We start from the raw sequence: 27252 nt of genomic DNA, 5'->3' as shown, positions 1-27252 counted from the left end.
GGAGAGAACACACTGGTCACAGCAAATATCTTCTTCCAACAACACAAGAGATAACTCTATATATGGAAATCACCAGATGGTCAATAATGAAATCAGATTGATTATATTCTTGGCAGCCAAAGATGTAGAAGCTCTACAGAGTTAGCAAAAAACACCTGGAGCTGACTCTGGCTCACATAATGAGCTTCTTATTGCAAGATTCAGGCTTAAATTGAAGAAAGTAGGAAAAACCAATAGATCATTCAGGTACAACCTAAATCAAATCCCTTATGATTATACAGTGGAGCTGATGAATAGATACAAGGGATTAGATCTGGTAGACAGAGTACCTGCAGAACTATGGACCAAAGTTCATAACACTGCACAGGAAGCCACAAGGGGCTGGTGCACTGGGACGACCCAGAGGGATGGAATGGGGAGGGAGGAGGGAGGAGGGTTCAGGATGGGGAACACATGTATACCTATGGCGGATTCATTTTGATATTTGGCAAATCTAATACAGTTATGTTAAGTTTAAAAATAAAATAAAACTAAAAAAAAAATAAAAAAAAATAAAAAAAAAAAACCATCCCCCCCAAAGAAGAAATGCAAGAAGGCAAAGCAGTTATCCGAGGAGGCTTCACAAATAGCAGAGCAAGGTAGACAAGCAAATGGGAAGGGCAAAGGAGAAAGATATATCAGACTGAATAGAGAGCTTCAGAGAATAGCAAGGAGAGATATGAAAGCTGTCTTAAGTGAACAATGCAAAGAAATAGAGGAAAACAATAGAATAGGAAAAACTAAAGATTTCTTTAAAAACTGGAGATTTCAAAGGAACATTTCATGCAAGGATGGGCACAATAAAGAACAGAGACAATAAGGACTTAAAAGAAGAAGAGATTAAGAAGAGGTGGCAAGAATACACAGAAGAACTATACCAAAAAGTTAGATAACCACAATGAAGTGGTCACTCACCTGGAGCCAGATATCCTGGAGTGTGAAGTCAAGTGGGCCTTAGGAAGCATTACTACGAACAAAGCTGGTGGAGGTGAAGCAATTCCAGTTGAGATATTTCAAATCCTAAAAAATGATGCTGATAAAGTGCTGCACTCAATATGCCAGCAAATCTGGAAAACCCAGCAGTGGCCACCGGACTGGAAAAGGTCAGTTTTCATTCCAATCCTAAAGAAGGGCAGTGTCAAAGAATGTTCAAATTATGGTACAGTTGTATTCACTTCACATGCTAACAAGGTAATGCTCAAAATCATTCAAACTAGGCTTCAATAGTATGTGAAACAAGAACTTCCAGATGTAGAAGCTGAGTTTAAAAAAGGCAGTGGAACCAGAGATCAAATTGCCAAGATTTGTTGGATCATAGAAAAAGCAAGAGCATTCCAGAAAATATCTACCTCTGCTTCATTGGCTACATGAAAGTATTTGTGCAGATCACAACAAACTGTGGAAAATTTTTAGATATGGGATTATCAGAACCCCTTACTTGCCTCCAGAGAAACCTATATGCGAGCCAAGAAACAACAGTTAGAACTAGATATGGAAAAAATGGACTGGTTCAAAATTGGGAAAGGAGTACACCAAGGCTGTTTATTGTCACTCTTCTGTTTAAACTTCCATGCAGAGTACATCATGGAAAATGCTGGGCGGAGATGAATCACAAGCTGGAATCAAGATAGCTGGCATAAATATTAATCAACCTCAGATATGCAGATGATACCACGCTAATGGCAGAAAGTAAAGAGGAACTAAAGAGCCTTTTGATGGAAGTGAAAGAGAAGAGTGGAAAAGTTGGCTTAAAACTCAACATTCAGAAAACTAAGATCATGGCATCTAGACCTATCATTTCATGGCAAATAGATGGGGGAAAGTGTTAACACTGACAGAGTTTTTTTTTTTTTTTTTCCCCTGGGCTCCAAAATCACTGTGGACAGTTCCTACAGCCACAAAATTAAAAGATGCTTTCTCCTTGGAAGGAAAGCTATGACAAATCCAGATAGTGTATTAAAAAGCAGAGACATCGCTTTGCTGACAAAGGTCCATATAGTCCAAGCTATGGTCTTTCCAGTAGTCATGAACAGATGTGAAGGTTAGACCATAAAAAGAAGGCTGAGCACCAAAAAATGGATGCTTTTGAATTGTGGTGTTGGATAAGACTCTTGAGAGTCCCTTGGACTGCAAGGAGATCAAACCAGTCAATCGTAAAAGAAATCAGTCCAGAATTTTCATTGGAAGGACTGATGCTGAAGGGGAAGTGCCAATACTTTGGCTACCTGATGCAAAGAGCTCACTCATTGGAATCAACCCTGATGCTGGGAAAGACTGAGGCCAGGAGGAGAAGGGGGCAACAGAGGATGAGTTGGTTGGATGGCATCACTGACTCAATGGACATGACTAGTCAAACTCCAAGAGACAGTGTAGGATAGGGTAGCCTGGAGCTCTGCAGTCCATGGGGTCACAAAGAGACTGACAGAACTTACCACTGAACAACAGCAACAAAAATCTTCTGTGCTCCATCTATTCATCCCTCCCTCCTCTATAAAACCTAGAAACCAGTCACCACATTTACTGTTTCCATAGTTTTGCATTTTCTGGAATGTTATATTGTTGGAATCATACATTATGTAGCTTTTTCAGTTGGCTTCTTTTACTTAGGATTGTGCATTTAAGATCCCTCCAGTCACTTCATAGCTAGACAGCTCATTTCTTCACAGTGATGAGTAATACCTCATTGTCAGAGCATACAACAATTGATTTACCATTCACCTACTGAAGTATAATTGACTGGTTCCAAGTTGGGAATTAAGTATAAACTGCTATAAACATCCATGTGAAGGTTACTTTGTGGACATAATTTTCAACTTTTTCAACTTTACAATCGCTGAATCTTAGGGTAACAGATTTTGACTGTGTGGATCACAATAAACTGTGGACGATTCTGAAAGAGATGGGAATACCAGAACACCTGACCTGCCTCTTGAGAAACCTCTATGGAGGTCAGGAAGCAACAGTTAGAACTGGACATGGAACAACAGACTGGTTCCAAATAGGGAAAGGAGTATGTCAAGGCTGTATATTGTCACCCTGCTTATTTAACTTATATGCAGAGTACATCATGAGAAACGCTGGACTGAAGGAAGCACAAGCTGGAATCAAGATTGACAGGAGAAATATCAATAACCTCAGATATGCAGATGATACCACCCTTATGGCAGAAAGTGAAGAGGAACTAAAAAACCTCTTGATGAAGGTGAAAGATGAGAGTGAAAAAGTTGGCTTAAAGCTCAACATTCAGAAAACGAAGATCATGGCATCTGGTCCCATCACGTCATGGCAAATAGATGGGGAAACAGTGTCAGACTTTATTTTTTGGGGGCTCCAAAATCACTGCAGATGGTGACTGCAGCCATGAAATTAAAAGACGCTTACTCCTTGGAAGGAAAGTTATGACCAACCTAGATAGCATATGCAAAAGCAGAGACATTACTTTGCCAACAAAGGTCCGTCTAGTCAAGGCTATGGTTTTTCCAGTGGTCATGTGTGGATGTGAGAGTTGGACTGTGAAGAAAGCTGAGCGCCGAAGAATTGATGCTTTTGAACTGTGGTGTTGGAGAAGACTCTTGAGAGTCACTTGGACTGCAAGGAGATCCAACCAGTCCATTCTGAAGGAGATGAGTCCTCAGTGTTCTTCGGAAGGAATGATGCTAAAGCTGAAACTCCAGTACTTTGGCCACTTCATGCAAAGAGCTGACTCATTGGGAAAGACTCTGATGCTGGGAGGGATTAGGGGCAGGAGGAGAAGGGGACAACAGAGGATGAGATGGTTGGATGGCATCACCGACTCAATGGACATGAGTTTGAGTGAACTCCAGGAGTTGGTGATGGACAGGGAGGCCTGGAGTGCTGCGATTCATGGGGTCACAAAGTCAGACACGACTGAGCAACTGAACTGAACTGTAACAGAATGTTTAATTCTGTAAGAAACTGCCAGACAGTCTTCCAAGTGACCGTTCCATTTGAATTCCTACCATAATGAATAAGAGTTCTGTGGCTCTTGTATACAATACTTTTTGGTATTGGTTGTTAGTGTATTGCCTTTGTTCCATTCTAGGAGTATGAGGTAGAATTTCATCATTGTTATCACTTGCAATACCTTAATAATAGATGATACAGAGTATTGTAACTATTTCTGTACACATTATAACTGTTTTAATATGGACTTAAGGGTAGCCAAACTTATCTTTTTTGTTATCCGCTGAATGTAACATGATGCCTTGAAATAATTAATAACTAAAAGCTAGGATTGTAGTGAAAAAAAAAACTATATAAAAAGGATTGTTTCAGTTGACAAGAAGGGTGAATTCATTTGCCCAGCTATCTTATGATATTATGGCCCGAGTTAGTCATTCCTGCAACTTTAGTAATTTTCTATGTTTACAAATATTTATTTGTATCCTATTTGTTCAAAGATGATATTCTTTCTTGTGATGAAATAGATTTGTAGGTCCAATGTACATGGCCTTAATGTATCACTCTTTGTGCTTTGTTTGTACAGACTGAGAGAGATTAAACGGAGAATGAGCTATACTTCCCAATATGTGAACTCCTATCCAGGACCTCCCAGAACCTTGAGTAATGGTAATCTGATTCTCAAAGTTAACTCATAGAGCAAAGATCTATTATCTTATTATATACTGGGCACTATTCTAGAACATGTAATATATTGTGAGCAAAACCAAACAGTTTCTATTCAATGATAAGGTCAATGATTACCAAGAAATACATTTCTGTTTTTTCCCCTATATCTTGCAGGAGACTCGGGTTTGATCCCTGGATTGGGAAGGTCCCCAGAGAAGGGAATGGCAATCCACTCCAGTATTCTTGCCTGGAAAATCCCATGGACAGAGGAACATGGCTGGCTACAGTCCATGAGGTCGCAGTCAGTAAGTCATGACTGAGCGCCTAACACAAAATATTTCAAGATCACATGCCATTTAGTGTATTTTAAACTATTAATAGCATATGTTAGAAATAAATCAATCTGAAAAGAATAAGGCTAAAACCCTTTAAATCAAGTCCAAAATATTTACTTTATTTTCATTTTTTATTTGCAAAATGTTTTTAAATTCCATGTGATTGTGAAATATTTGAATGCAAAAGATTCACTTTGACATTTAAACTTGAAGATGCACTTTTAACCACATTTTTGCTTTTTCCTATGACCTCAGCAAGTTTCCCATCCAAACTATACACTAGATGATTTTTTAAGTTAAAATAAATTACATACAATATCTGAATAATATGTATGATATTTAAGAACATATAATGTATACAGTATTTGATAATGCATATTATATAATATCTAATATGTATTTCTTTTAATTTAAATAAATATATAATGTATAAATATATAATACATAATCTATGTAATATTTTATAAAATATATGTTACATATGTGTATTCATATTTTTTTTAATCCACTGCATATAGATAGTATCCAAATGCATTTCAACATCTCTGTTTTGGCAGAAATTCAGAGTTATAAACAGCAGGCTTTCATCTGGAATTACAGTCTCTATAAAGAGGCAAAACTGATTGATTAATATTCATTTACCATAATTTGTAAGAGCTGAGAATGCTTATCTCTTGATAAGATGGCTGGAGACCATCTGTAGCAGATCAGATGAAAAAAAAAGCTTGGAATGTCAATTAAAATAATCTCTTAAAATACAGTGCAACTAAAAAATGACATATGTGACATACATCCAATGCTCTTCTATAAAAAATTGTGAAAAATTATAAATTCAGTTAAGTTGTATTGTGTGAATGAATGTGCTGTCCTTTATATATGAAGGTAAAATCATCCAGTCACTATGAGTAAAATGTGTGCTTTGAATTGTTGGTTGTATTTATTAGTTTACAGCAAATCACATACTTTTAATCCTCTTTGTGGTGTACACTCCTAAACTGGGTAAAATGTTTCAAGGAAAGTGTTCATAGACAGTGTTAATATACAAAATAGTGAATGGAATTTTAGGTCTTGGTAGTTTAAAATTTAAAAAACACTTTTAGTTGAATACACATATAACTATGTTGGCACAATGATCTTCAAGTCACTTTACATTTTGTTAGAGCTGTATGTTTAGTTTCAACTATAAAGAATTATTAGGTGGCCAAAAAATTGGTTTGGGTTTTTCTATAACAGCTTATGGGGGGAACTCGAACTTTTTGGCCAACCCAATACTATGCTGTCACTCAGATCAGCAATTTATAGGAATTTCTTTGTATTTTAAAACAATTATAAATGGTATTTTATACATAGGTCTGGTGTACAACGTGGAACTGTTTCACACACAATCATATAAATAAGCTAACAGAGCCAAAGGATTCCACTGGGTCCCATGAGTCATAAACATCCCATGTTGCTAAGAATCCTTGAATAAGCTAACATACTTTAGCTTGAAATCATAGCACAGAAACCTAATACAGAAAAAAGAAGCCAACTTTAGCTGTGCTCTGCTAAAGAAATGGCTCCGTAACTATTGCACACAGCTTCAAAAGGTCCTGAACATATGTGATAAAGTAGAAAAATTCCATAAATACTTGAGTGTATCTCCACTAAATTCTAATAACTTTATCATTTTAAAATTTACTGTCCAATGGAAAATAGAAGTCAAGTTGCACTCTCTTCATTCTGACTTGTCTACATGTTTTGGTAAATGAGTTACATAATACTAAAGGAAAAAGTACACACACATACACACACATATATATACAGATACCGAAACGCTGGACTGGAAGAAACACAAGCTGGAATCAAGATTGCCAGGAGAAATATCAACAACCTCAGATATGCAGATGACACCACCCTTATGGCAGAAAGTGAAGAGGATCTAAAAAACCTCTTGATGAAAGTGAAAGTGGAGAGTGAAAAAGTTGGCTTAGAGCTCAACATTCAGAAAACAAAGATCATGGCATCTGGTCCCATCACTTCATGGGAAATAGATGGAGAAACAGTGTCAGACTTTATTTTTTTAGGCTCCAAAATCACTACAGATAGTGACTACGTGAGTCTGAGTGAACTCCAGGAGTTGGTGATGGACAGGGAGGCCTGGTGTGCTGTGATTCACGGGGTCGCAAAGAGTCGGACACGACTGAGTGACTGAACTGAACTGATGCATATATACACATACATACCTACATAAATGTTTGTAGGTGTATATATATATTTTATGCATATGCAAATATATATGTATATGCGTGTGTATATATATACACACCCAGGGTCAGGAAGATTCTGTGGAGTAGGAAATGGCAACCCACTCCAGTATTGTCTGGAAATCCCATGGACGGAGGAGCCTGGTAGGCTATAGTCCATGGAGTCACAAAAGAGTTGGACATGACTGAGTGACCAAAACAACAACATGATAATTGATTACTTCTGCCTCTAAGATGATTTTTTCTCTAACAGAATAGCTACCTTAAAATTACTTATACATCTAATATTTTTTAGACAAAAATTTCCAGAGGCAGTGTTGTTTCAGATTTGGTTCTAAGTCAAGAAGTTATTCAGTTCAGTTCACTTGCTCACTTGTGTCTGACTCTTTGCAACCCCATGAATCGCAGCACACCAGGCCTCCCTGTCCATCACCAACTCCTGGACTTCACTGAGACTCATGTCCATCGAGTCAGTGATGCCATCCAGCCATCTCATCCTCTGTTGTCCCATTTTCCTCCTGCCCCCAATCCCTCCCAGCATCAGAGTCTTTTTCAATGAGTCGACTCTGCGCATGAGGTGGCCAAAGTACTGGAGTTTCAGCTTTAGCATCAGGTCTTCCAAAGAACCCCCAGGGCTGATCTCCTTCAGAATGGATTGGTTGGATCTCCTTGCAGTCCAAGGGATGCTCAAGAGTCTTCTCCAACACCACAGTTCAAAAGCATCAATTCTTCGGCGCTCAGCTATCTTCACAGTCCAACTCTCACATCCATATATGACCACTGGAAAAACCATAGCCTTGACTAGACGGACCTTTGTTGGCAAAGTAATGTCTCTGCTTTTGCATATGCTATCTAGGTTGGTCATAACTTTTCTTCCAAGGAGTAAGCGTCTTTTAATTTCATGGCTGCAATCACCATCTGCAATGATTTTGGAGCCCCCAAAAATAAAGTCTGACACTGTTTCCACTGTTTCCCCATCTATTTGCCACGACATGATGGGACCAGATGCCATGATCTTCGTTTTCTGAATGTTGAGCTTTAAGCCAACTTTTTCACTCTCCTCTTTCACTTTCATCAAGAGGCTTTTTAGTTCCTCTTCATTTTCTGCCATAAGGGTGGTGTCATCTGCATACCTGAGGTTATTGATATTTCTCCTGGCAATCTTGATTCCAGCTTGTGCTTCTTCCAGCCCAGCGTTTCTCATGATGTACTCTGCATATAAGTTAAATAAACAGGGTGACAATATACAGCCTTGACGTACTCCTTTTCCTATTTGGAAGCAGTCTATTGTTCCATGTCCAGTTCTTATTTTTTATTTTTTTTAATTTAATTTTTTAAACTTACATAATTGTATTAGTTTTGCCAAATATCAAAATGAATCCGCCACAGGTATACATGTGTTCCCCATCCTGAACCCTCCTCCCTCCTCCCTCCTCCCTCCCCATTCCATCCCTCTGGGTCGTCCCAGTGCACCAGCCCCAAGCATCCAGTATCGTGCATCGAACCTGGACTGGCAACTCGTTTCATACATGATATTTTACATGTTTCAATGCCATTCTCCCAAATCTTCCCACCCTTTCCCTCTCTCTCCGAGTCCATAAGACTGTTCTATACATCAGTGTCTCTTTTGCTGTCTCGTACACAGGGTTATTGTTACCATCTTTCTAAATTCCATATATATGCATTAGTATACTGTATTGGTGTTTTTCTTTCTGGCTTACTTCACTCTGTATAATAGGCTCCAGTTTCATCCACCTCATTAGAACTGATGTCCAGTTCTAACTGTTGCTTCCTGACCTGCATATAGGTTTCTTAAGAGGCAGGTCAGGTGGTCTGGTATTCCCATGTCTTTCAGAATTTTCCACAGTTTATTGTGATCCACACAGTCAAAGGCTTTGGAATGACCTAAATAAATTCTTTCCCTTGGTTTCCTCTGTTATCCTCCCCATATCTGCTCTATCCCCCTGTTGTTTGCAAGACGACTTCAGAAACCCCAGGCTTCATGTGTACTCACTGTCACATCCAGTGAAGAAGAGTGTTTTATGCTTTTCATCTCTTTTTATTCATGGGCAATTAACTTTGCTGCAACCTTACAAAAGACTTTGCTTTTCCATTGGCTAAGTCAAGTTTATATTTCAATGCCCTAGCCACAGGGGAAGCTAGGAAGCAAGTACTTAGGCATACATCACCTTTCCAAGGGGAAACAGGCTCTGCCAGCAGAGGACCAGGAGGGGGATAGCGCTGGGAGAGTCATAAGTCTACCACATCTCTAGATTTGTCTAATTTACCCAACATTGTTCAAAATTTGTCTACCTATCCGCACCTTTCTCTCTCTCAGACATACACACACACATACATGCACCCACATCTGCACTTCTCTCCTGCAGCAATCAGCTGTGTAGGGGAGATGCTGTTTATTATGATGTTCTAAGATATTTCTCCACTGTATCCAGATTGTAATTAAAATTCTTACATCTTGGCTGTATTTTTACCTACAAGGATTCAGAAGCCTTTCTTGGCATCAATACAAAGAACTATCACAGGTTGTAGCTCTTCAAAAAAACAGAAAGAAAGCAAACAGAAGCAGTACTAATGTGCATGGGATTCATCTACCGCTCTTATAAGTTGGGTGGGGAAAAATTAACCCATTCCCAGTATTGTTAAATGCCTTGGTTCAAAACTCAAATATTAAAATATGTTACATATTTTGCTTCACCTTATTTATTTTCCAAGAACTCATCTCATCTTCAGTAGTTTTTGGATGATAGGGTTATAGAACATTTTTGCATATAATTAATACAGAAACTACTCACTAAACAAAAACACCTTTTAAAGAGCTAATTTTTAACATACAGATATTTAATTGACTCCAATGCAATTGATTCAAATTAATCAAAAGTGTACACTAAAAAGGGATTTTGAAATGACTTACCAAGAACTTGTAAGAACTTGTAACCTTGGTTAAATCATTTTCAAATAAAATTGAAACAACACTCAGAAATTATTGAGATAGTTTTCATGAAACACTAAAGCATGACTGTATCATTTTTCTCGAATCTACATTTTATGGATTTTATTACTGACAACTGGTATCACCTGTACACACTAATTACACTCTAAGTTGAAATCAATATAAAGAAAAACCCAAAGATAGGAAACAAATAGAAAAATTATCCCTCAACTTACAAACCCAAGCAGCTAAGTAAAATCGTAAGTCGCAAATCTTGATGATTTATTAGTGCAAAATAATGAAAAGGCCAAACAATTTACATAAATTTTATGGGTACATTGAAGTGGCACTAGTGGTAAAGAATCTGCCTGCCAATGTAGGAGACATAAGAGACACAGGTTCGATCCCTGGGTCGGGAAGATCTCCTGGAGGAGGGCATGGCAACCTCTCCAGTTTCCCTGGTGGCTCAAATGGTAAAGAATCCACCTGTAATGTAGCAGACCTGGGTTTGACCTTGGGATGGGAAGATCCCTTGGAGAAGGGAATGGCAACCCACTCCATTATTCTTGCCTGGGAAATCCCACAGACAGAGGAGCCTGGTGGACGACAGTACATGGAGTCACAAAGAGTTGGACATGACTGAGTGACAAACACACACACATGAAATCCTTTAAAATTGTACCACCATGTTTTACTTTGAGGTCTCAGTGTTAGTAAAAGAAATCTTAGGGGTTCCCCCCCCACCAAATAATGCTACTGCTGCTGCTAAGTCACTTCAGTCGTGTCCAACTCTGTGCGACCCCGTAGACGGCAGCCCACCAGGCTCCCCTATCCCTGGGATTCTCTAAGCAAGAACAATGGAGAGGGTTGCCATTTCCTTCTCCAATGCATGAAAGTGAAAAGTCAAACTGAAGTCCCTCAGTCGTGTCTGACTCTTCGCGACCCCGTGGACTGCAGCCTACCAGGCTCCTCCGTCCATGGGATTTTCCAGGCAAGAGTACTGGAGTGGGGTGCCATTGCCTTGCCCACCAAATAATGCTATTTAACCTTAAAAAAATCTTTGTACCTGTGTGTGCTGAAATAAGCTTTTATGCTGCCATTGCATTGAAGTCAATTATGCCTTTTACAAGTGACTGTATGCATTTTATTTTCCATTAGCAATGGTCAAGATATCTGAGACCTTAAGAAGAATTGCCTTGTCTGGAATTCTTTGCCAGCATTGCTTCAATAAGGTGAAGTAGCATAATATCAGAATAAGGTTCAAAAGTGGATCAATCACCTCTTTAAAAAAAAAAAAAGAATCCCTTCCAGTACAGAAATAATTTATTTTTTCTACTCCCCAAGCTAATCTCCACCCAACTATCTCACTTTAAAAAGTTAGATAACTACAGGAAAGAGATATATTCATCAAGATGCTAAAAAGGTAATAAAATCTCATTTTCTGACAAAATTAAAAGGATCATTATGTGACTGCACCTTCTCTTCTGCATTAAATTTTGAATGAGATTCCCTTCTGGAATGGCTATGTCGAAGACATTGTTTCCCTTAATATTCCTCAAGGACATAGATCAACTTATTTGTCTTGCTGTATCCTGTTCATGAAATCGTAAAGCTACACGGAGGTGACTGCACACGTACTTTCCCTCATAGGAATCATTAGTCAACTAGATTACCAAGACTATCATCTTGCTTTAAATCAAAGAACGCCAAGTCTCACATCTTATGGAAATTGCTGATCAGAGCCATCTGAGTCTGGAAAACTCACACACTCACAGCATTTTAAATTGTATAGCATTAGGATCACAAAGTGATTGCAGCTGACACTATAATTGAGTAAATAATAAAGTAAATGGTCTGTTCCAGAAGTGAACTTGACGTTACTGAACTGTTGTTGATAGAACAAAAATTTTGATTAGCTGTTGACGAAAGGGATTTGAAGGCCCTCAAGCAAACCTTTTGAGGAGATTTATTCCCACTCTGTTAACTGCAAAACAGACAAATCTGCAGCGAATTTCCATACACTGGAAAGATTACTGGCATTTAAGGAATCTAGAAAGAAGGGACTTAATACTTTGCAACAGTTTAACTTATTTTCCAGGAACATCTGCCTTTCTCCATATTGGGAAGCCACAAATAAAAGCTCAAGAAAGTAATATTCAACAAGAGTATTTCCTCTACTTTGAATAACTGTCATTTAATTATATATAGTAAAAAAAAATCACAATTTTATAACCTTTTAGATATTTCTGATAACATTTTGGGGAAGATTTTAAGTTGATAGCAGATATTTTTAAGCATTTGGAGATGGATTTCTACTACCCTAATAGTCTCTCAAATGTACTTAAAGAGTGAAAAAGCTATATATGCATGTGTGTCTGCTTTATGAAGTCAACTCTTTGTAACCCTGTGGACTGTAACCCACCAGGGTCTTCTGTCCATGGGATTTCCCATGGCAAGAACACTAGAGTGGGTTGCCATTTCCTATGCCATGGAATCTTCCTGACCTAGGGATCAAACCCGGGTCTCCTGCTTGACAAATGGATTGTTGACCATTGAGCCACCTAGTAAGCCTATAGCTAGATAGAGCTAAGTAGATACATAAGTTCTGGGGAGGGGAGCAGTTTGGCTGGGGAGGGGGCGGGAGGAGGAGGATATAATGATGAATTTGAATGGATCCACTACTTAGATGGAAAAAAACAATACAAAACAGCACTAACTCATATACAAGAATTAAGCAAGTTTCAATGATAGTCAATGTATTATTTCACTTAATTATGCCTTTACAATTAAGAAATGAAAAGAAACCTGAAAACTAGTCTTTACCCTTTTTCTCATTAAGTTCATCCTTTTAAACCAAGAATAGATAACAAATGGCATTTTAGCCAGATCCATAGGTAAATTCTAATCCCATCCCTTCACTTCATAGTTCAGCAAGGTAAGGTTAAAAAGAAGACAAATTAACATTTGACTTGTCTACATTAAACACATGTGTGAGGGCTGATAATTCTCTAAAAGAACAAAGCCATATGTTTTTATTAAGCAATTACTATATGCTTCCTTTGTGCCAGGGGCTACACAATAGTGGGGAGAAAGTTAGAATCTGCCTGTTCTATGAAATTTATCTCATGGAAATGACAAGCTCTAATTAATTAATCATACTAGCACATGTATTATCATAAAGTGAGATAAGTGCTAGGAAGGCATGTTAATGAAACAGAAACCTATCAGGTTTGATAAAGGCATTGCCTAAGGTGAGATCTGAAGAATGTATAGGAGTTAACTAGCAGAAAGAGGTTATGGGAGGGTGGTTTGTTAACCTAGCACAGGAAGGACATATGCAAAGGCCTCTGTGGGGATGAAAGCATCATCAATTTAAGGACGTGAATACATACAGATCTATAGAAATCACCTAATCTTGAGAGAGAGAGGAAATGGATATGAGGAAATGAACACAGCTTCAAAACTTTATGGGAAAATATCAAATGTTCTATCCTAGGAGTAATTGCAGTCCCAGAAGACAGGGGGAGAGAAAAGGGGGCAAAGAAAATATTTGAAGAAATAGTGGGCTAAACTTTCTCAAATTTGGTGAATACATAAACTTATACAAAAGTTTATAATACTCAATACTCTCATTAGACTTCAAAGAGAACGCAAAGAAAACCCCAGGTAACCATATCATAGTCAAATTGCTATAAACCAAAGATAAAAAGATCTTCAAAACCAATGCATAAGAAATATTACTCCATACAGAATAACTACTTACATAACTGTGGACTTCTCATCAGAAAGCCTATAAGTCAGAAGTTGGTAGAAAAATATCTCAAAGTTCTAAAAAATGTATCATTATAGTTTCTGCTCTTGAATTATTCACTTTCTTTGAATTACTTATTTTTTAACTTCTTAAATTTAACAGGATATCACACTGAATTTCAGTCCTCCTCTTTAAGAAGCACTAAAAGTGACAAACACCAGCGTGACTGCATCACCAAATTTCTGATACAATTTTTATCATCCAGTTTAAAATATTTTCTAATTTCCATTTTTATTTTTGCTGCAATGCATGAGTTATTTAAAAGTGTACTTTTAAAATTGCCAATTCTATTTTTTAATAATTCACTTTTGATTCTTAGAGTCAAACTGGAATGTTATGAATTGGAGGCTTAGAAATTCATCAATGCCTGTTCTTACAGTATAATGCATATCCAATTTTTACAAATGATTTGTACATTCTTGATAACAATGTGAATGCTATAAGCGCTAGGTACAAGCTAAACATGTATATTCATTTTGTTGTTGTTGTTCAGTCGCTAAGTTGTGTCCAATTCTTTGTGACCCCATGGTCACACTAGACCAAGGTTATTTACTGTTGGAATAAATATGGTATTTCTTTAGTAAAGGATAGTCAAATAAGATAAAAATTAGAAGGGAGATATGTGATATATTACCAATTATAATAGTGTCTTTGTCTATTGTTCTATGTAATTCTCTCAAATTTTCTTTATATATAATAAGGATTACACCGTTAGTACCATACAAGTTAAGCATTATGTTCATATAGCAACTCCTCTTATCCATAATAATATTGTTACTAATAATGAAATTCTAGTCTTCCATAAATATACATTCATCTGCTATTCTATGATCATCCAATATTCAATGATATCTTATAATTTTAACCTGTAACTCTATTAATTTGGTATATCATTGTAATGAGTAGATTAGATTTATATCTTTATCTAATATGATAATTTTTCCTGTTTTATGTAAAAGTTTATATTATTAGATTGAATTCTGAGTTAATTTAGTGCTCTCCTTTCTCCTTTACATACCTTTCTTTCCTCCATTTATGCTATTTTTGGAATATACTGAAATTATTTTTCATATTCTACTTTTGTCCTCTTACAAACTGAACATTATTTTCTATTCTTGAATGATTTGCATTTATAATATTAATTAGTAAAGCCCAAATCAAAACAATATTTCAGTCCTCCTTTTATTCAATACATGCTTAAGCTGCTTTAAATTCCAGAGGTCATCTTCCATTAAATTTGTTATTTTTGTCCAGAACTTTGCTACCATTTTTTATTTCCCAGTATTGCATATTAACGTAAGTATTTTATAATAATATTTAGTACATGGTCATCTGTTCTAACTTTTATGTTCACCATTCCTTCTGACATCCTGATCATTTCTTTTGAGATCTCTATACTCTTAAAATACACCTAAAATTTCTTTTGTGAAGGTCTGTTCATGGTAAAATCTCTCACAGAAAAATGTCTCATTATACCTTATTTCTTCTCAGCATTTTGAAGTCATTTGCTTTCCATTACTGCTTTTCAGATGTAAGCTCTCAGTTTACTTGTTTTTAAAGAGCATTCGTTCTTTCTTTTTGCTTCTAAAGTTTTTCTCTTTATGTTTTTCTTTTTGATCTTTTTATTTTTTAACTTTACAATATTGTATTGGTTTTGCCATATATCAAAATGAATCTGCCACGGGTATACATGTGTTCCCCATCCTGAACCCTCCTCCCTCCTCCCTCTCCATACCATCCTTCTGGGTCGTCCCAGTGCACCAGCCCCAAGCATCCAGTATCGTTCATCGAACATGGACTGGCGACTCGTTTCATATATGACATTATACATGTTTAAATGCCATTTTCCCAAATCATTTCACCCTCTTCCTCTCCCACAGAGTCCAAAAGACTGTTCTATACATCAGTGTCTCTTTTGCTGTCTCGTATACAGGGTTATTGTTACCATCTTTCTAAATTCCATATATATGCATTAGTATACTGTATTGGTGTTTTTCTTTCTATGTTTTTCTAGTATTTCCCTACTATGTGTCTAGTTACGACTTTTTATTTGTCTTGTTTGACATTTGCTACATTTCCTGAAGTTGTGGATTTATCTTTTTAAAGATCTTAATTTTAAGAAAACATACATTCAAAAATCTCTTTTATTTTCTATCTTCTACCTATGGAACTCTAATAACATTTCTGACCTTCTCATTTTATTCTCCATGTGTCCTAATCCCTCATTTGCTATCACTATGTCTGTCTATTATATCAAAAGAAATTACCCAAGTTTATCTTTCAGTTCATAAATTCAGTATAAAACTGTGTCTGATTTGCTGTTTAACTTCTCTCCTGACACTGAGAGAATGCCACGTGAGGACTGTCATAGCCAACACACTCCAGGCTGTCAGTAAACCAGCAAGAAGCTAGGAGAGAGAGTCTCGCTACCAGCCCTCAAAAGGAATCCACCCTCCTAACACCTTTATTTTGGACTTCTAGCCTCTAGAGCTGTGAGACAATACATTCCTGTTGTTTTAAGCTACACAGTTTTTGCTACTTTTTTATGGTAGCCTTAAAAAACTAGTACAGATTTTGACAGTAATTTTTTCATTTTTAGAAGTATCTGGTTCTTTTGAAAATTTTCCTTTTTCTGGATGAATATCTTATTTCTTTCGTATATTTTGAGCCTACATTTTGAAAGGCATATAAAACATATTCACCTTATATGCTGTACATAATAATTCTAATATCATAAATGCTTGGAGGTCTGATTCTGCTCTTGCAATTTCTGCTGACTCTTAGCTATGGGTGTTTGTTTTATAATTTGTAATTTTGGCAAATTCAAGTACAGTTGAGTTTTATCTATTGGCATCCTGGGAAGCGTGTGATTAAAGTAGATCACTCCAATCTACACTCTACTAAAACTGCACATCAGCTTCTGTCAGTGACCTTCAGGTGTTGCCAACCCTGATTCACTGTTGCTAATTTATTAGCTTAAGATCTCTAAGACCACATTACTGTTGTATATTTGAACCCCAGATCAACATACATGCAGAGGTCTATAAATTCTTCTAAGACGTTTTCTTTCCTTCCAGAGCCAAGTCTAAGCAGAGATGTTTCCTTGTTATATCCTAGTCCACCATTCATTGAGAATGAAATTCTTTGATCGTTTCAGCTTTATGAGGAGTCTCTTAATTTCAATTTTCTACCCATAGGTGGTCCCAGGGCCATATCTCCTGGCCCAGAGGCAGATGTGAAAGTGCAAACTCTTGCAACAAAAAGAGTACCTAGGAATAAACCTACCTAAAAAGGAAAAAGATACATATACAGAAAATTATTAGACACTGATAAAAGAAATCGGAAACACACAAATATATAGAGAGATACACCATGTTCTCAGATTAGAAGAATCAATACTGTGATTCTTATCACAATAAATATACTATCCAAAATAAATATACTATCCAAAGCAACCTACAGATTCAATGCACTCCCTATCAAATTACAATGGCATTTTTCACAGAATCAGAACAAAAAAATTCACAATCTGTATGGAAACACAAAAGACCCTAAATAGCCAAAGCAATCTTGAGAAAGAAAAACAGAGCTGGAGTAATCAACCTTCTTGACTTCAGACTCTATTACAAAGCTACAGTTATCAAGACAGTATAGTATTGGCACAAAAAGAGAAATATACATCAAAGGAACAAGACTGAAATCCTAGAGATAAACCCATGCACTTACAGGCACCTTATCTTTGACAAAAGAGGCAAGAATATACAATGGAGAAAAGGGAGCCTCTTTACTAAATGGTGCTAGAAAAACTGGACAGTGACATGTAGAAGAATGAAATTAGAACACGTCCTACTACCATCATACACAGAAGTAAATTCAAAAATGGATAAAGACCTAAATGTAAGGCCAGAAACTATAAAATTCTTAGAGAAAAACATAGGCAGAACACTGACATAAATCACAGCAACATTCTCTGTGACCCACCTTCTAAAGTAATGAAAATAAAAACAAAAATAAACAAACAGGACCTAATTAAACTTAGAAGCTTTTGCATAACAAAGGAAACTATAAACAAGATGAAAAATGAGAATGACAGAAAACAACTACAACTGAAGCAACTAACAAAGGATTAATCTCCAAAATATATAAGCAGCTCATAAGCCCAATATCAGAAAAACAAACAATCCAGTCAACAAATGGGCAGAAGACTTAAAACAGACATTTCTCCAAAGAAGACATACAAAGGGAAAATACACATGAAAAAATGCTCAACATCACTACTTATCAGAGAAATACAAATCAAAACTACAATGAGATATCAAACTCACATCAATTAGAATGACCCTCATCAAAACGTATACAAACAATAACTGCTGGAGAGGATGCAGAGCAAATGGAATCCTCCTGCACTGTTGGTGGGGATGTAGACGACACAGACACTGTGGAGAACAGTATGGAGATTCCTTAAAAAAGTAGAAATAAAACTACCATATGACCCAGCAATCCCACTACTGGGCATTGTTGTTGTTGTCAGTCACTCAGTTGTGTCCGACTCTTTGCGACCCCATGGACCACAAACCACCAGGCTCCTCTGTCCATGGGGTTCTCCAGACAAGAATACTGGAGTGGGTTGCCATTTCCTTCTCTACTAACTGGGCATATACCCTGAGAAAATCATAACTGAAAAAGACACATGTACCCCAATGTTCACTGCAGTACTATTTACAATAGCTAGTCAAGGCTATGGTTTTTCCAGTGGTCATGTATGGATGTGAGAGTTGGACTGTGAAGAAAGCTGAGGGCCAAAGAATTGATGCTTTTGAACTGTGGTGCTGGAGAAGACTCTCGAGAGTCCCTTGGACTGCAAGGAGATCCAACCTGTCCATTCTGAAGGAGATCAGCCCTGGGATTTCTTTGGAAGGAATGATGCTAAAGCTGAAACTCCAGTACTTTGGCCACCTCATGCGAAGAGTTGACTCATTGGGAAAGACTCTGATGCTGGGAGGGATTGGGGGCAGAGGACAAGGGGACGACAGAGGATGAGACGGCTGGATGGCATCACTGACTCAATGGACGTGAGTCTGAGTGAACTCCAGGAGTTGGTGATGGACAGGGAGGCCTGGTGTGCTGCGGTTCTTGGGGTCGCAAAGAGTCGGACACCACTGACTGACTGAACTGAACTGAGGACATAGAAACAATCTAGATGTCCATCAACAGATGAATGGACAAAGCAGCTGTGGTACATATATACAATGGAATATTATTCAGCCATAAAAAAGAAATGAACTGGAGTCAGTTATAGTGAGGTGGATGAATCTAGAGTCTGTTATACAGAGTAAAGTACGTCAGAAAAAGAAAAGTAAATATCGTATACTAACGCATATATATGGAATCTAGAAAAATGATACTGATCAACCTGTTTGCAGGGAAGGAATGAAGAACCAGAAGTAGGGGATGGACTTGTGGATTAGCAGGGGAAGTACAGGGTGGGATGAACTGAGATAGTACCAGGAGTATATATTTGACCAGTGTATATATTTGACATATATACACTATCATGTGTAAAATAGCTAACTAGTGGGCAACTGCTATATAACACAGGGTGCCCAGCCTGGTGCTCTGCGACAACCTAGACGGGTGGGATGAGGGGCTGGGAGGGTGGCTTAAAAGGGAGGGGAGATATATACATACACATACACACACACACACACACACACACACACACACACGTATGTAGTTATGACTCATTCACATTGCTCTAAGGCAGAAACCAACACAACATGGTAAATATGCTCCAATTAAAAAAATGTTTTTAAAAGTGCCAAATTCTAGCATATCTGGTTAAAATATCAAAAGTGACCTAAAAAGGGATTTGAAACCTATTCAGGTTTCACTGTGCATGCACACACACAAAAATGAGCTCCTTAAAGGAGAAAAAATCTAGACTTATTTATCTCTGTGCTCAGTTGCTCAGTCATGTCTGACTGTTTGTGACCCCAAAGACTGTAACCCACCAGTCTCCTCTGGAGACTATTCTCCCTATGGAGAATCCATAGGGATTCTCCAGGCAATAATACTGGAGTGGGTTGCCATGCCTTCCTCACTTATCTTTGTATCCATATCATTAATTGTCATTTTTACTACTTTGTCAATTAGACCAAACCATACATGCCATATAAAGCTTTTACATAACACTAGAAGTTGAATCAAAATTCTGTAAATTTATAGTTCTAGTTATCATTATACAAGTGTTAAAAATGGCATAAGTTAATTACAGGTTTGACTATTCTGGAAGCTTCTTTATTATTTGATGTGTTTAGTCGCTCAGTCGTGTCTGACTCTTTGCATCCCCATGGACTGTGCCTGGCAGGCTCCTCTGACCATAGGGATTCTCCAAGCAAGAATACTGGAGTGGGTTGCTATGCCCTCTTCCAGTGGATCTTCCCAATCCAGGTACCAAACCCAGGTCTCCTGCATTGCAGGTAGATTCTTTACCATCTGAGCCACTAGGGAAACCCAAGAATATTGGAGTGGGTAGCCTATCCTTTCTCCAGGGGAACTTCCTGACCCAGAAGTCAAACCATGGTCTCCTGCATTACCAGTTGAATACCAGGGAAGACCTCTTTATTATAGTATATGGTTAAAAAAAAAAGAAAGAAAAAGAAAAAAAAATTAGTAATATCAGTTAATTCTTGGAGGTGAGAAGTTTTCCTACAAAGCACCAAACTTTTATGTAACTGTGCATTTTAAAATATTGCGTTTCACATCAAGCTGGTACAATTTGGAGATGGGGGAGAAGATTCCTGTAAAAATACACGGTAAAAATGGTGCCCGGTGTCACTAATCCTTTCCAACTTATTCACATAACTGGATACCAACAATAACAGCAGCAGCCTTTTAAACTGAAAGAAAAAAAGGTTTATATTTACCATTCCTTTTATAATTTCTACTTTTTTCTCCACTTTCATTCCAGTAACTGTTAAGGTGTCTTTCAGTCCTTGGCACCATCTACTGAGTATCATCACAGCAGTAAGTAAATAAGAGTTGACAGGGAAATTAATGTGTTACTTTTCATTAGAGGAAAAAATACTACTGTGAGAAAGAGCGCTTTAGAAATTTCATTTTGAGTCATGATTTTCACCATTTTATAAACTGGACCACCAGTCATGTTGATTTAACAGCATGTCAATGGCTTTCCTTTTACCACCAATAGATCTTAAGAGAAAAACTTAAAAAAATATGTTCCCATAAAGAGATGTGGTTGTCCCAGTTCTCATGTCAGTCCATGATGCGGTTCTTACTTTTTGAGGAGAAATAATAACATAAAAATAAAGTGAGTTTTCCCTTAACTTAAACTTATTCCATTTACAGAGCGGTTCTCATTCTCAAGTTGTCCTTTCTAGTTTTTGTTACTGTTTGTTGCTCTTATGTTAAAATGTTATTTCACAAAATGTTGGGATATAGGTGACGGTTTTTGTTTTGTCTGAATGTTCTAACATCCTAATATAAAAAAACCGCAAATTTGTTTTTGAATCATGTTTAAAATTTTTCTTAATTTACTGATCCAAAAAACGAAAAAGCCACCAAGCACCTCTCTACATAAGCAATACATTGATGTATTGTACACAGGTCAGACACCGAAGCCACCCATGGTGGTATCAAAAGTCAGCTGCTAATAAGAGAGAGATGACCAGTTGAAAGGAATAAAAAACATTGTTGAAATAAGTAAGTTGACTAATTTAGTGAAAATATCCAATGTAAAAGTTCTGTATGACAAGGGGAATCCCTTAAGGAAAGGATTTTTTTTGTTTGTTTTTCCCTGTATGGTCCTAACCAACAGAACAGTTCCTTATGAATACAGAACATTTCAAAACTGAAGATCAGCTTCTGATCAAAAACAGAGGCTCATTCCTGTCCTGAAAAAAATAATTTCATAAGGCATTTTTAAGTTTCAACCTATTTATAGGGTTGCTTCTTTGTATTATAACGCAGAGAAAAATTAAGAGAAATAGAAGCACAGAAGAAAAACATAGACAGACACACACATACACAGAGAAAGAGAGAGCGAGAAGAAAATGATACTTTATTGACTTTTTTTTGCATTATCACCTCCAAACACACAGTTTTTACTTAGCAATTTTACTTCTATGACATATACTATGCACAAGCATTTCTCTGTTTTATAAATATTAGCACATTTAATATTCATAAAAAAGCCATGAGGTAAGTATTATTTTCACTTTATAGATGAACAGTGAAGCAGAGCTATTAAGCAATTTGCCAAAAGTCACACAGCCAATATGTGACAGAGGTGAAAATCAAACCCAGGCCCTTGTCTGCTTTTAGAGTTCACGTTCTTAACTACCGCCACTACAGCCGCCAAGAATTAATAGTAGACACTGTATATCCCAAGAATCAGAAAACCAAAACAATTACATATAAGGATTGTACAGAAGTAGTAATAAAAAGTATAACAAATAAGCCCTAATTTTTTGACACTTTATCCTCAGTATCCCTTCTCCATCACACATAAAATACTGTGTCTCTCATAGTTTCTTTCATGGCTTCATCTGCTAGCCTACCCAAGTGAATGTTGTGTGTGCTTAGTCGCTCAGTCATGTCCAGCTCTTTGCAACTCCATGGACTGTAGCTCCCCAAGTACCTCTGTCCATAGAGCTTCTCCAGGCAAGAACACTGGAGTGGGTTGCCATGCTCTCCTCTAGGGGATCTTCCTGACCCAGGAGTTGAACCGGGGTCTCCTGCATTGCAGGTGGATTGTTTACCAGCTGAGCCACAAGGGAAGCCCAAGAATACTGGAGTGGGTAGCCTATCCCTTCTCCAGTAGATCTTCCCAACCCAGGAACTGAACCGGGGTCTCCTGCATTGCAGGCAAATTGTTTACCAGCTGAGCTACTAGAGAAGCAAGTGAACATGGCCCAATAAATTTCTGAGTTCAAAATCTTTCGTCTGGAGTTCTTGGTTTAGTTATAGTGTCTTGGAAATTTTCAAAATTCTTTCAAGGCCCGAATTACATTTTAAAAAATACTTGCAATTTTTCTGTTTAAATATATTTTATATATATATATATATATATATATATATATATATATATATATATATATAAAATAAATGCAAATTTTAAATTCAGTGCCATGAAAACACCAACATTCTGCATTGATGTAGAGCTTCCCTGGTAACACAACTGGTAAAGAATCTACCCGCAACGCAGGAGACCTTGGTTCAACTCCTGGTTCGTGAAGATCCCCTGGAGAAGGGATAGGCTACCCACTCCAGTATTCTTGCCTCGAGAATCCCAATGGACAGAGGTTCCTGGCAGGCTACAGTCCAAGGGGGTCTCAAAGAGGAGGACAGAACTGACTGACCTAGCACAGCACACACTGATGTTCTAATCAAGAAACAAACTTCCTCTCTTCTTATCTAGATCCATGTTTAATCCACACAGAAAATTTGCTCATTACCTACATTTGTGTAAGCATATTTTTCTTATCAATATATGCATTTGCTTATTTTGCTTTTTTAGAGCATTTAAAAAGTTAAAGAAAACATTATTATTTGTCCTGAGTCCAGGAACCAATCAGATTTAGGACTGACAAAGTTGATTTCAACTTGCTTTGACCAAAAAATAAAAGGTCAAAATCCCACTTTTGCTATAGTTACAGTATCTTTTTTAAATTACATTGTTCAATTAAATACTTATCAGGTACTTGCTATGAGTTAGATACCACAAAGAATCCTGGGAATGCTGAGATTAATGTATTACTGCTGCCCAGAGAGAAACTCTGGCGTGTTCATTTAGTCCAACAGGTTGAAATCATTAGTTAACCCACAGGTCTACAAAATTTATTGTATTCTAGATTATTCACTTCAGTATCTTTGTCCTATAGTTAAAATCTAATCCTTCCTTTCATTGCCTAAAAACATCAACATATTTGTTTCTATTGCTTCCAGTTCATGAAGACAGTCGCTGGCTGGCTGATTACACATGTCAATTTTTCTTTTTTTTTTTTTTTTTTTGCATTTTTAAATATTTTTTTAAATTTTATTTTATTTAACTTTACAATATTGTATTGGTTGACCATATAGGCAAGCACTACTAGAAAACTTTTCAAAGGAAGTGAAGCCTCCAATCTTATAGACAAATAGACATTAATGCTGGAGATGAATAAACCCACTAAATCTCCATGATTTTCAAGAAACAAAAACTGAGAAAATATTACAATGATACCTATGGTCTTATTTGCATTTGTTACCTTCAAACATAAACTATGAACTGGATAACTGCTCGAAGAGGAAGTATGACTTTATGTTGTTACTGAGTATAAGTTATTTTTGCTATTACATGAAAAAATGGATAGGATGGGAAAGTATCACGCATACATATCTAGTAGGAAAGTGAAATGGTACAGACATTCTGGGAAACAGTTTCAGTTCAGGAAACCAACATGCACTTGTGCAACACATCAGTTACACTCGGGCATTTATCCCAGGCAAATGAAAGCTTATGTTCACACAAAACCTATACCCGAATATTTATAGCGGCTTTCTGTGCAACAGCTTCAAACTGAAATTACATCAGATATCCTTCAACAGATTAAAGATTAAACAAATAGTGGTACATCCATATCCGAGAGTACTACTCAAAAACAAAAAACAAATTATTGATTCATACAAGAATTTGGATGTGTCTCCAGGGAGTGATACTGAGTAGGGGCGGGGGGAAAGCCTATCTTCAAAAGTATGTTGTACGTATGGTTTCATTTTGAAATTGCAAGTTTTTAGAAATTTAGTATAAATCAGTGATTGCCAAAGGTTAGGGTTAGGAGGTCATGGAGGAGTGAATGGGTCAGCAGAGAGATGAATATGGTTATAAAAGGGTAGATTGAGGGATCCTTATGTTGTTGGAACTGTTCAGTATGTTTGTGTAGTGGATACACAAACCCAGACACAATGAAACTGTGAGGAATTTAACACACGCAGACACACACGCACAGCAAATAAAACAGGGGAAATCGAAGATTAGTGGAGTGTATCAACAGAATTCTGGTTGTGATAAAAGTGTTGTAATTAGTAAGAAATGGGTACAGTGAATCTACCATTATCTCAATAAAAATTTCATTTCAAAAAAAGGGAGATTAGAGAGCTGGAAGAGTCTGTATCTTTTGCTCTCTCTGTTTCTCTTTCTCTCACACACACACAATTTTCTGCCTGGAAAGCATTATGTCTACCAGAACTAGAACTGCTTCAGTAAGTGAGATGAAAGTAATATTAAAAATGGCAAATAGGAGCCTTGATACCTTATGACATCAGGACTTCACCATATCATCCTTTGACTATTTACCTTTGGCCCCCTTTTTTTTTGAATGAGATAAAAATTAAACTTCTGCTTATTTGGAAAAACAAAACAAAACACAATGTGACAAGTGCTAATAAGGCAGCATAGACAGGATATATCTCCCCTGGTTACCTTCTGCTTGCTCTACAGTTCTGACTCATGAAAATCCTATTTGTTTGAAAAGTAAAATAGCTTTCAACAAAACCTAAATCTGTACACACAATATATAACATAATAACACCCTGTTACTCCATATACACATATATAACACTGTATTACTCCATATACACATATCTAACACTGACTCAATAGACATGACTTTGAGCAAGCCCCAGGATTTGGTGATGGACAGGGAAGCCTGGCATGCAGCAGTCCATGAGATCCAAAGAGTCGGACACGACTGAGCGACTAAACTGAACTGAACACTCTAGTACTTCATATGCACATATCTAACACCTTATCATGATGGTATGATCACTCACCTAGAGCCAGACATCCTGGAATGTGAAGTCAAGTGGGCCTTAGAAAGCATCACTATGAACAAAGCTAGTGGAGGTGATGGAATTCCAGTTGAGCTCTTTCAAATCCTGAAAGATGATGCTGTGAAAGTGCTGCACTCAATATGCCAGCAAACTTGGAAAACTCAGCAGTGGCCATAGGACTGGAAAAGAACAGTTTTCATTCCAGTTCCAAAGAAAGGCAATGCCAAAGAATGCTCAAACTACCACACAATTGTACTCATGTCACACGCTAGTAAAGTAATGCTCAAAATTCTCCAAGCCAGGCTTCAGGAATACATGAACTGTGAACTTCCTGATGTTCAAGCTGGTTTTAGAAAAGGCAGAGGAACCAGAGATCAAATTGCCAACATCTGCTGGATCATCGAAAAAGCAAGAGAGTTCCAGAAAAACACCTATTTCTGCTTCGTTGATTATGCCAAAGCCTTTGACTGTGTGGATCACAATAAACTGTGGAAAATTCTGAAAGAGATGGGAATACCAGACCACCTGACCTGCCTCTTGAGAAACCTATATGCAGGTCAGGAAGCAACAGTTAGAACTGGACAAGGAACAACAGACTGGTTCCAAATAGGGAAAGGAGTACATCAAGGCTGGATATTGTCAAGGCCTGCTTATTTAACTTCTATGCAGAGTACATCATGAGAAACGCTGGGCTGGAAGAAGCACAAATTGGAATCAAGATTGCCGGGAGAAATATCAATAACCTCAGATATGCAGATGACACCACCCTTATGGCAGAAAGTGAAGAGGAACTCAAAAGCCTCTTGATGAGAGTGAAAGAGGAGAGTGAAAAAGTTGGCTTAAAGCTCAACATTCAGAAAATGAAGATCATGGCATCTGGTCCCATCACTTCATGGCAAACAGATGGGGAAACAGTATCAGACTTTATTTTTTTGGTCTCCAAAATCACTACAGATGGTGACTGCAGCCATGAAATTAAAAGACGCTTACTCCTTGGAAGAAAAGTTATGACCAACCTAGACAGCATATTGAAAAGCAGAGACATTACTTTGCCAACAAAGGTCTGTCTAGTCAAGGCTATGGTTTTTCCTGTGGTCATGTATGGATGTGAGAGATGGACTGTGAAGAAAGCTAAGCACCGAAGAATTGATGCTTTTGAACTGTGGTGTTGGAGAAGACTCTTGAGAGTCACTTGGACTGAAAGATCAGCCCTGGGATTTCTTTGGAAGGAATGATGCTAAAGCTGAAACTCCAGTACTTTGGCCACCTCATGCGCAGAGTTGACTCATTGGAAAAGACTCTGATGCTGGGAGGGATTGGGGGCAGGAGGAGAAGGGGATGCCAGAGGATGAGATGGCTGGATGGCATCACTGATTTGATGGATGTGAGTCTGAGTGAACTCCGGGAGTTGGTGATGGACAGGGAGGCCTGGTGTGCTGCAATTCATGG

At 37.4% G+C, this 27252-nt stretch overlaps 1 protein-coding gene across 16 annotated transcripts in view; it reads right to left on the bottom strand.

Moving 5' to 3' along the window:
* NOL4 (nucleolar protein 4) overlaps window positions 1-27252 on the bottom strand; it is a 555347-nt gene that overhangs the window by 408503 nt on the left and 119592 nt on the right. The window contains exon 2 of one of the 16 annotated variants that reach the window (XM_055559247.1): window positions 955-1161. The exons of the other annotated variants lie outside the window; for them this stretch is intronic. The gene's annotated coding sequence lies outside the window, so the exon portion shown is untranslated. The remainder of the gene's footprint in view (window positions 1-954; window positions 1162-27252) is intronic. 16 annotated transcript variants of the gene reach the window in all.

This window comes from Bubalus kerabau, chromosome 21 (assembly GCF_029407905.1).
Source record: "Bubalus kerabau isolate K-KA32 ecotype Philippines breed swamp buffalo chromosome 21, PCC_UOA_SB_1v2, whole genome shotgun sequence".
Classification (NCBI taxonomy): domain Eukaryota; kingdom Metazoa; phylum Chordata; class Mammalia; order Artiodactyla; family Bovidae; genus Bubalus; species Bubalus kerabau.
Note: the sequence above shows the minus strand (reverse complement) of the source record. Positions and strands in the feature narration are given on the sequence as shown.